At 40.5% G+C, this 11148-nt stretch overlaps 1 long non-coding RNA gene across 1 annotated transcript; it reads right to left on the reverse strand.

Annotated features, from left to right (window-relative positions):
- Positions 1 to 4210: 4210 nt before the first annotated feature.
- Positions 4211 to 8813, reverse strand: LOC116320950. Its single transcript, XR_005614734.1, has 3 exons — positions 8194 to 8813; positions 7070 to 7180; positions 4211 to 5680 (listed from the first exon to the last, which is right to left on the reverse strand). It is a non-coding gene; the product is annotated as an uncharacterized LOC116320950 (long non-coding RNA).
- Between the last annotated feature and the right edge of the window lie 2335 nt (positions 8814 to 11148).

An 11148-nucleotide genomic window follows, 5' to 3' on the forward strand; every position in this document is an offset into this window, starting at 1 on the left:
TTTCAGACTCACCTACTGTTAATGCAACTGTTCACACCAACAGCATAATTTACTCTTTACTGTATTATTTTTTCCAAACCAAAATGATTTTTCAGATCCAACTAAACAGATCTGACTGATCAGTGTTGCTTTTTCGCAACACGCTTGGCGTCTCTCCTCTGCCAGTAAAATCTAACTTGTAATCAAAGCTTTCCTAGAAGCAAGTGTAACCGCCTCTGACACTTATTTGGGCCGTTATCTTGAAGTTATCTAAACAAGCCTGTGGTAGTTTCTTATATTCTTCATTTTATATTTTTCATTTTGTCGTGACTTAAACAAAATTCCATCTTGGATACAAATTTTGAATGATGAAATGAACATAATATAGATGAAAATCCAAACAATTGGATTTATGTTTCATTCACACTGACCCACCAAGGAGATAGGCTACATACAAACTCACACTATGATCATCATAGTAAGATTAACTTCAGTTTTAGTGCTCATTGAAGCATAAACACCGCATTTACAGTATCACCAGTCAGATCTGATATTTAAAAAATGCTTTGATCCCTGCGATTCCTGCTCTGACAAGTCAACACTTTTGACTGTTACAGATCTCAGACTGTCCTGATAAGCATGTATAAGCATGTATATGCAGGCTATAACACATGGTGGGTAACTGTCCTGAATCCTTGACTTAACCTATCACCTCTGCCAAAGGTAGACCCTTCCTGTTGCTACTCAGAGGACAGTTTTGCAGCTCACCATAGTCTTTTCTGAGTTTCACCAGCAGTAGTAAAGTGATTTCTGACCTGTCATTCATAAATAAATTTGTTAATATTGATGGAGATGTGATATTAGTTGCTTTCAATTCCTTTCTTCTTATGCAATATGTGCTTTGTTACAGTGGGTTGCATGTAAAAACCCACTGGTGGGAAACTGATTCATTAAAAACAGGTTCGGCAGATGTCGAGACCCGGGTTTCTTTATATACTTCTCTGTAAGGAGTGGCATCACATAAAGGTGATAAAAGCACAAAGATGATAAACCCTGTGGGTAAAAAACACAAAGCATCTGAGCCCAGAAACAGAGAAACAAACAGCCCTCAAATTGAGCGTTAAGCAGCTTTGCAGTAAATCCCAACCAAATGTGATCCACAGGGAAAAAAAAAAAAGCAGAGAGCGATTAAGAGACAGAACATGACGTCCTACATCACTGACCAGGAAGGTTAAAGGGCTGAGATAGAGAGACATTAACTTCTATTGTTAACCTATCAAAATAGGTGAGTTTTCTATTAATCACTTTACATTTTTAAGCAGGTCTTTTTATTTGAATAATGAATTATAAACATAATTCATATTTTTTTATGAAAAAAAATACTAAATTTTATGGTGACCCAAAAATAAATAGTTAGACTGAAGGCTTCAGTGGGGCACCAGATAAAAATGGATGCTGATGATGTGCTGCAGGATGGGAGTGTGTGGCATGTGAGAGACACAGTGTTCTCTGCAGTCTGCATGTTGGAGTCAAAACAGTGGCTCCCCGGCCGCAGGCCACCCCACAGTGAACCCCCATCCAGCACATGCTCCAGCCAGGCACGTGCATGCTGCCGTCTCCCCAGCCTGACTTTGCCAGGGATGCATAGATGTGACCTGACGTGATCTGCGCACATTCCCTGCACCGTTTTCACACGTCTAATAAATCTGCAAGGCATATCTGATAAAAGAGGTTTATGGTGCAACACAGCCTATAATGACTATAATATAGTTTAATTACAAGCATTTCTTTACATTTCTGCACCAGCTACACCCAGACATCCAACTTGTTGCAACCTTTAAATTGTAAGTTTTTAATAATAATGCTTCATTTTTTAATTTAAGATTTATTTAATGATGCAACACTTCTGCATTCAGCATTTCATTTCTGCTGTGATGTTTCAAGTCTTGAAAACAGCTTCCAATCACGGGGCAACCAGAAAAAAAAGACCCTGCTGACTCCCATGTTAAAATGTTCATTTACAGCAGAGAAACATGTTTACAGCCATCCAGACCAGTTTGGGTCTCTACAGCTTATTTACCACTTCTTGATAAATGTCACCAGGGTATACCTCACCCATTTGAACTTTATTCAGACTTAAACTTCGAGGAGTGGCTGCTTTGACTGACAGGTGAATGCTGGCACAAGCAGCTGTAGCCAGCAGATGTTTGCTAGGCTTCGTCACGATGAAACTGGACCTGTGAGCTGGGTTTTGGTGTTGGCGCCTTTTACAGCAAGACTTGGTTTTCATGACTGAAATTCTAGTATGTTATTTGTCATTTAGCACAAATTAGCAGGTATCTCTGTCTGTGCTATCCACCCATACAGTCTATGGGTGCAGTTTTCTAACCGTGCTTGCTAGCATTAGCTGATAACTTAGCATTTCACCATTTGCTCTCCTAAAATGGCACCAAAAAAAGTCAAAATACATTTGTTGAGACATCAGTGTAAAACTACATTGGCTATATTTATTTGTATATACAGTGTATAAGCTAAATAAGATAATGAGGCTTGGAAATATAGTTATAATACTGCTTTTTGGGTTGAAACTGTCAGTTGGAATTGCAGCTTCAGATTCTTTTTTGCTGTTTCCTAACCTGAGAGTGTCTGACTAGAAATTCACAAGACACACCTACTCGTGTCAGAAGGTATTTCTCATAAAAGATTTAGTGGACTATTTCCTTCTAGCATTAGTAGCTTAGTTACCATAAACTCATGTGTGTTATCTGTTTATTTAAAAATAACCGAACAGGGGGTCTCAAAGTCCCTTAGCCTAAGATACAACAAAATTACACTATAGCTTTATACTCATAGCAAGATCTCGTCTTAAAGGAAGCCTCGAACAAGAGGTTTAGTTGTTTTAAAAAACACCAGCAATATGAGGTATTCAATTTATACTTGATCAGCTGAGCACTGAAATATCATGCACCTATGAGTGGAGTTCATCTTTCTGAGAGATTTTGAACTCATAATAAAAGTTTATTTCTATCTGAAGGATAAGCCTCACAGTCCATTTGACTTTCTTGCACTACTGCTTTGAATTTCACCTACTCCTGAATATATTTCTGCCCTAAAACAAATGTCTGCAAAGCTATTTCCTCTACTTCAGTTGGTTTTGAATATCGGGGTCATTTATCCGAGCGTAATCCAAAGCGCCTTTAATTAAGATTTGTTAGTTGTTAAAACAGAGGACACCCCCCCACCCCCAACCTCCATCCCAAATAATCACCCTACAATCCACTTTTGCTACCGATGACCCTATCCCCATTCTTTTGTCTCTGTGGTTCACCGATTTCAATGACGCATCACTGGTCAACCAATAGGCGCTCTTCATTAAGGGCTGCGTCCTGATGCTAGCATCAGTGAAATTTTTCCCCAGTAACGTGAGGAGGAGGAGCTAATGGCGGGGGCAGAGGGTACACGTGGCGCCCAACGAGTTCTCAGCCTGTCACAGGGCATCACATCAGCCTGTGAGCAAGCATGCGCACTTTATACCCTGCACACCCTGCAAGAGAAAGGGAGAACGTGCAGAAAAGCAAATGTACCGCACTCACATTTGTTGTTGTATGTAGCAGGGCAAGAATCGAGCACCAAGACACTGAGGGGTCGGTTTTGTGTGACTAACCTGTCACGTTTTGCTGCACTTGACCGATGGCCAGCACACCTCTGATGAGGAATTTGTTCTAAATATATTCTCAGATGAACATTTCCACCATGTTATAATGAAGATTGTGGTTTATAAGAAGCATATTGAATTAAAGTGTTTTGTTGTCTGCATATCACACAGACCATGATCCAAGATTCAGTATAAAGGACAACAGAAAACTGGAGCGCAAAGACTTTGCCGTTTCCAGCCTACGTTCTGCAGTTTTTAACATGCAAATGCATGTATTGCATAGGTTTCCAACTGACTAGCGTGCTAATCTACAAAACCACAAGTACACATAACATTACATTGCGCTAGCAGGCAAAGAAAAAAATATAGCTGCCTCATTTAAAAAGGGAGACATTACATATGAGTGGCCACATCCTGTTGTGTGCAGATGACACGAGTCTGCGTTGCAGGAAATGCTGTAGCTGTGCAGCTCCCCGTGCCAACCTCACAGCGGTTTGTAAGCTGCCGCCACCATTTTAATTTCAGAAGAAACTGTGCCAAGAAGGATTTATTTTTCTTTCAATAACTCAAAGTGTACATGTTAAAATATTCACAGCTTTATTAAGTCAATACGAAAATAAAGTGTTACATTCATTAAAAAAAAAAAAGAGGGACTCGTGAGATTTGTTTGGATTAAAGTTCTACACAACCATGCATTTCAGTAAAGTCTGCACTAAAATTAGTAGATCCCAGAAGGAGGGTTCTTAGCCAGGGTGCTAATCAAGGTAGTCGCACACACAGGACTTCACAAAGTATTGTTAAAACAGTGAAATCACAACCAGAAAAAAAAAAAGTAGAGTTTAGTCCCTTTGCATATCCACTGTAACATGTACATGTGTTTCTGTAGTTCTGTGCAAATATTCACTTAATCTCAGACACCTGGCAGATACAATTTTATAAACACATCAGCCACAACATTCAAACCACTGGCAGGTGAAAGGATTAACATCATTTCGATCATATGTTTACAGTGTTACGTTCTGACTTGGCTCCTAGTTTTATTAACATTGTTGAAGGCCAAGCGAGCTACCCCATATTAATGGCACTCGCCAACAGCAGCAGGCTCCCTCCAGCAGAGTGATGTGCTCCGACGTGCCGCAAAAACTCTTGGGGACAACTTAACGAACACAAGGTGGAACGAGCATCAACCACAGAATCCACTTCCAGCCACTGTGGTTTCAGCAACATGAGGAGAACCTACAAAACTTTAAAATGTTGTGGCCAATTGGTGTATAGACATCTCTGTATAGACATAGCCCTGTTCACAGGGCTATGCAAGGTTCTTTGGGTCAAAGGAAAAAAAAAAATTTTTAAAGCTACATTTTTAACCCATTTATCCACATTCTGAGCCTGTCTTCACTTCATTACCAGGTAAACTTCACTTGCAGTTAGCATTCCCTTAAAAAGGCATTACTGCTCATATCATTGAATCCCTTTTGAACAAGCTTGTTTCACAGTTTAGGTTTCTCTGCTTTTTATAGCTCAGAACAGCACTGACAGCATCCTGCAAGCATCTAGCCTGGTAATAACTAACATCAGACCCAATTAGCTGTCAGGTTTTGATCACCCACCCAAACCAGTCTACAGAAAAGAGCCCAAACATGACCCAGAGTGAGCCATCCCAATAAATCCCTGAAGGTCCTGGCAACAGAAAGAGTAGAAAACACTCAGTGCCCGGTCAGAAAGTTTTGCTAAGTGAGGGATCCCAGAAATTCAAAGTGTGACTATGACTGTGAGGTGAGAAAAGTTCGGTCCCCAGAAACACTGCTGTGTCTCGACTTCTACTTCCTCGCTCCACCGCCATCACTTGTCATTGGTTCATCCATTATTTCGACGAATGGCACCGGCAGTCGAGCCTCTTCAGGGTGCAGGCTGGGCATTCACCTTCTCCGTCATCTGTTTGGCACTGTAGTAAGACAAACTCAGGCCCATGATGGCCAGCATCATGGCTATCTGGTTGACAGCACGGTCTTGTGGCTGCGCCTGCACCTGACCTGCTACTTGCCTCTGCAGAGAAGGGAAAAAGGGTCAGAGGTGAGAGCAGTGGACAAAAAACTTCATACTTTTAAGAAAAAGAAAAAAAAAGAAAGCTCAACATCTGCAACTTCAGTTCCACAGCTCTGTGCCATGTGACCCAACGTTCAGAAACAGTGATTAAAAATTTACAAGACTAAGAGATTTTAGTCAAAGAGGAACAAGAAGTAAAAAGAAACTCTATACCAGGAATGAAAATACTAGGAAGTGATGCCTACATTGGATGGTGTGTACTGTAAATAGCTTCTGAATGTACAGCCACCTCCAGGATCATTTGAATTCCTATAGGGCTTCGGAAATTTAAAAATCCTTCACTCGTTAAAAAGAATGTATGTGGCAACATGTGGCCTCCAGTAAGAGGACGAAGCCCACAAACAGCATTTGTTTTCAGAGCTAGCTATAACTTTTTAGCAGTTCATAAGTTTTTTTTTCATTCTTAGATATTGCAGCCAACAAGGAAGCATAACCAGCAAATACTTTCAGAGTTTCCACACTTGATTTTTCACTTCAGTGTTCATCTTCAACAGTAGTCAATATGTGGTTTAAGTTGATTTCTCAAAAATGCTGTTATGAACCACAGTGTAAAACACAAATACCTAATAACAAGCTTAGGTGGCTGTTTCATGTCTTTGTGAAAGAACCAGTTACCTTTAAAAATAAAATCTAACATCCAACTGCTAGATAGCCCATAATAGTTTGACGTGATTTAGAATTACTTTAAGTAATGGTGCAATATAAAGCAGATGTACACAAATGAAGAACCAGCATCAAAAAAAATGCCGTCTGTGCTTTCATAAACCCTTTAGCTGCCCTTCGCTAGTACAGCTCCTTTAATAAAGCAAGTTTTCTGTCAGATCAGTCAAATCTAAAACAAAACGCTGACACATTTATCATTTCTGGTATAGAAACAAGGCTTTGTTTCCAAATTAGCGCACGTAAGCAAACACAAAATGTCCACAGCTAACAAGACGTACGGACTGACACAAGTGACACGTGGATTATGCCGACAGCGGGTGGAACAAAAGAAGCCGAGAGTATATGATCTCACAATGATTAGTGTCACCCCTAATTACGTTTGTGTTGAAAGCAGATTGTGGGTCACTGAGCCCCTCGTCTAAAGCGAATGTAAATGCTTATGTAAGCACGAAATAAAGACGATATGAATACTGGGAGACCAAAGGGGGGATAAAGGTGAAGTCCCATCAAGCTTGCAGAAGAGGTTTTTTGAAAGGATTTAAAAAGCCACATTACTCCTGCAGATGGCTCAGTGGATGGACGTCAGTGTGAAAGTATCTATCAAAGGCTGGATTTGGTATTTGATGAGTTTAGTGTTCATTAATAAAGTGACAAAGCTATTCATACCTGGAGGAGACGGAAGTATCCAGGTGTCAGTCTGCCCAGTCTGATGATCATGTCTGCTAACTGGGTGTGAGGTGGGTTAAAGCTGATGCAAGAGCTGGCCTGGTTCAAGACCTACGGGGAAATACATTTGAAATATTAATACATAAAAAACAACAAGAACAGGATTTCCATTTGTGTTTTGAGAGTCTGGGATTAATCGACTTTTAGAAAAGCATGAGATAACCAAAGATCTGAATTTCAAAACGAGGTGTAGCTGCCAAAAGATGGAGAGTAGAAGGCTGGCTTGCAAAAAAAGCTAAACCATCTGATCCATGCATGAGGAAGGTACATCCCCTGCCTGAAGCCACAGTACTAAAAACTTTCATGTGTACAGAGAAGCACTTTCTTTGTGCTTAAATCCATCGATTCACATCTGGAATCCTTTTTGATTTGCCCTTCTTGGCACAGATTTTTTCATATTTTGCATTCTACCAGGAATGCCCCTCAGCACCACCTCTTTATTAAATTATGATGTTTGGACCAGAGCGACAGAGCCTCTATTCAAGCTGCATCAGAAAGAGACACAACAAAGAGAAAGACAGTCTTGTTCACTCACATATGGACAATTCCATATGTGACAAATACAAGGGCTGGTTTAAAACAAACTGGATACTAATAGTCGAACAAAGACATCATAGAAAAAAAACAGCTTGAGACATAAAAATAAAATACACCAGAAAGGGAAAAGACTCTACAAAGTGGATTGCCTTTTATCGGTGTAAGCTAATGAGATGGCAAGACATTAGGTCATCTTAAAAAAATAAAAAATAAAAAAAAATCCCACCTCAGCATAATGATGCAGAAAAAGGTTTGACTTACAAGAAGCAAACCAACAAGTGTTTGCTTCATAAAGAAACAGCAAAGTGACTTTTCTCTGAGATGCATCTGCGCTGCAGGCTGTGGGAATTTTAAGAAAAGGGATTGTGGAGAAGGCAAGACATTCAGTATGTGAGGGATTAATGCGCCAACCTGGTTGGAGTTACACCCCTTAGGAAAGGAAAAAAGGAAAATATAATCCAAGCTTTAAGAGTTGGTCCTTGTGTCTTAGTCATAAAAACCGCTTTGGGGGGGGGAGGGGTTCTCACCTTTCCAAAAAACAACGTCGAGAATCTCACTCCAACTGGCCAGCGGGACCTTCTACTTCTCAGCTTTAAAAACCATAACAGATGCCAAACCGTGATGAACTTGAACTACAGAGAGCTTCTGCACTGCGCTCCGCCTTTTTATACAGCCCCTGCCCAACCAGATCTTCAGGCTCGCCTACGAGCACACGCCCCCTTTCCAACACAGACTCACCGCTGTCACACCGCATTACTCTCGGTGGGTTGCTTTCCCAAAAAAACCCTCACACACCCCTTCCGCAGTCTTTCCTAAACAAGAACAAGAGCTCACTTAGTCAACAAAATGTAAAGAGAATAGTAGTAAATCGAAAGACAGCAAAACAGTTCCATCTCAGAGCTCACATATCAGAGTTTAGTTTGTTACATAACCAGCCTGCTGTGGATATTTAATCTCCAATTAGGGCAAATATTAAATGTCATAGACCTCCGGAAGGCCTATCAAGAAGCTCCTAGCAGTGCAGGTTGGAAACTTGGGACATAATTTCCTCTTATTAACGTTTGTTAATTTAAGTGTGTTTTAATTTCCTGCTGTGGCTGTTTGCACTACATCATTTTCTCATTTCACCAAGCACACAGTTGCAAACTGTTGTTTTCAATCATGTAGTCTCTGATATGAGAGTACATGACATTCATTTTAAGGGTTTGAATTTCCAGTATTAATTAACCTGTAGTTTAACACCTTTTTTTAATGACTAATTTCAATCATTGCTGCAATTTCAATTGAGATTTCCAAACTGATCCAATGAGGATATTCTGCTGAATTTCCACTAATTCCCAGGAACTGAAATGTTTGCATCTTGTCACTCACAGACGCGCACACCCTCAGATACATGTGTTGTGTGTACGTGGGAAAGAATTTTAAGACAGAAGGAGCTTCCGAGCGTAGATAAGCAACTGATTCAATCACTGAGTCAGAGTTTAGGAGTGGTTCGCTACATGTGCTGGCTTGAGTCCAGCTGAATCATCTGTGAAGTATTCATGTTTGTTTGAAGTCTTAATGGGAAATAGGGCGTTTCCCGGTTTCATGTCACTTCTGACCACTTTTCAAAAATGCCAGCTGCAAACAGAATCAGATAGTGACTTTGAGGCATGTTGACACGAGAGTATTTAGTCCATTCATGGACATCCTGTCTTGATGTGTTCCCTATTGGCCTCAGTCTAATTAGTAGACCAAAAAATGCAATACAATGCACAAAAAAAAAAAAAAAAAAAAAATCTCCCCTTTCGAACAGTAAAAGCTGGGGGTAAAAACGTGAAGAGGTTGACTCCATCGTTTCATGCTTCCCACAAATATCGGTACTAAAACCTGAACGATGTCAGTCTGGATTAGTGTCACACATTCACCAGGACCAGCAAACATTTGCTGGGTACACGGTGTACTTTATTCTAAACAGCCAATGAAATCCCGTAGACTCTCCTTTCTTCCCGTCTTGGTCCCGCCTCATGTCACAATTTACTGCCCACTGGAGCTCAATCCCCCCCCAGCAGCAGGGGATCTACTGTGAGTGAGCGAAAGATATGAAAGGGACGGAGGTAGATGTGTGGCAGGACTGTCGACCAAGTCAAAATCTCCTGACATGCAACAGCAGCTCAGGACTGAATCCTCAACCGGACTGATCAAGCAGTTGAACCACTCTATTGTCTGGTCATCCACTACATTCATCACTATGGCATGAGTGTATTGTTGACATGCCTGTGTGGATTTGCTGAACGAGATCCTGTGTGATGGCACAACTGGAAACATCTAAAAGAAACTTAAAGCTTTCACAAATGTTTAATTGCAAAAAAAAAAAAAAAAGGATTTTTGGTTTTGAATACTTTGTGTGTTAATTCACACACACACAAAAAAAATCAAAAATCCTTTGTTTAAATCTCAAAGTGAATGTCCCTTTTAAAGAAACACCATGGAAAATACTGTAAAAGGGAAGGGTGAGTGGATTTTCCAGCTTCTATACTGTCCAGGTACAAAATGTACACATGCCAAGACTCCAGCAAGACCAGGTCTCGACAAAAATGTCAGTCTCTGCTGGCCCTGCACACAAACTGACAGCATAAAAAAAAAAAAAAACCCACACTGTACAGTGAATTGAGCTTAAATGTCCCCCCCCCCCCTCAGTTTAGTTTACGGTTTCTTTTGTAACAGTTTTATCCAAAATCTTCACCCTTATTCATGCTCATGAGTTTGTTAGATACAAAACTGTCCTTCTAGGCGTTTTAAAGGTCACACTGCTCATCAGGCGCTGCTTAATGAGCAAGTTTTTGTTTTCATAAGACGCTGACAACTTTTTTTGTTTTTCTTTTTTGGAAAAAAAAAAGGTGCTGCCTTCTTACAATCAGCTGCAATAAGGTGCCACAGCAAACTCAGTCAACTTTCTAACTTTAGACAATGTTAATTAGCCCAATATCTCAGGTAATAATCAGCTGTTTGCTTTGGAGATGTTTCCAGTGTTGCATATGCTCACTGGGCTTGTAGTGATCTCTGCGAGACTAAAACTATCTTTTTAAATGCATTTTATAGCAAAAAAAAAAAAAAAAAAAGAAAAAACTTTTTTTCATTTTAAAGATCATCGCCCCGTGTTTGTGAACACGTGGTCAAAAGTCAAACACGCATCGGAATTAAGTTTGAAATGCGCGAATTAAAAGTGCCAAACAACCGACACAGCGCAGCGATTCCAGTTTAAACCCGGCGTTATGTCACAAAGTGATCGTCGTGGACGCTTATTCATCATCAGCGCTCATGTCTTTACCTTTGTCCTTTTTTAAAAGTACGGACTGAAGATCGGCGTGCTCCCATAGTGCTCACCTGCAGCTGTGCGGGGGGTTTGCGCAGTACGGGGGGGAGTCAGCCCGAGTGTGTTTGGATAAATTGCACACTGTGGGCACTTTATAAAGTCTATAGGAAGCCGGGACGTGGTCGGT

Source organism: Oreochromis aureus, linkage group 11 (genome assembly GCF_013358895.1).
Source record: "Oreochromis aureus strain Israel breed Guangdong linkage group 11, ZZ_aureus, whole genome shotgun sequence".
In the NCBI taxonomy this organism is placed as follows: domain Eukaryota; kingdom Metazoa; phylum Chordata; class Actinopteri; order Cichliformes; family Cichlidae; genus Oreochromis; species Oreochromis aureus.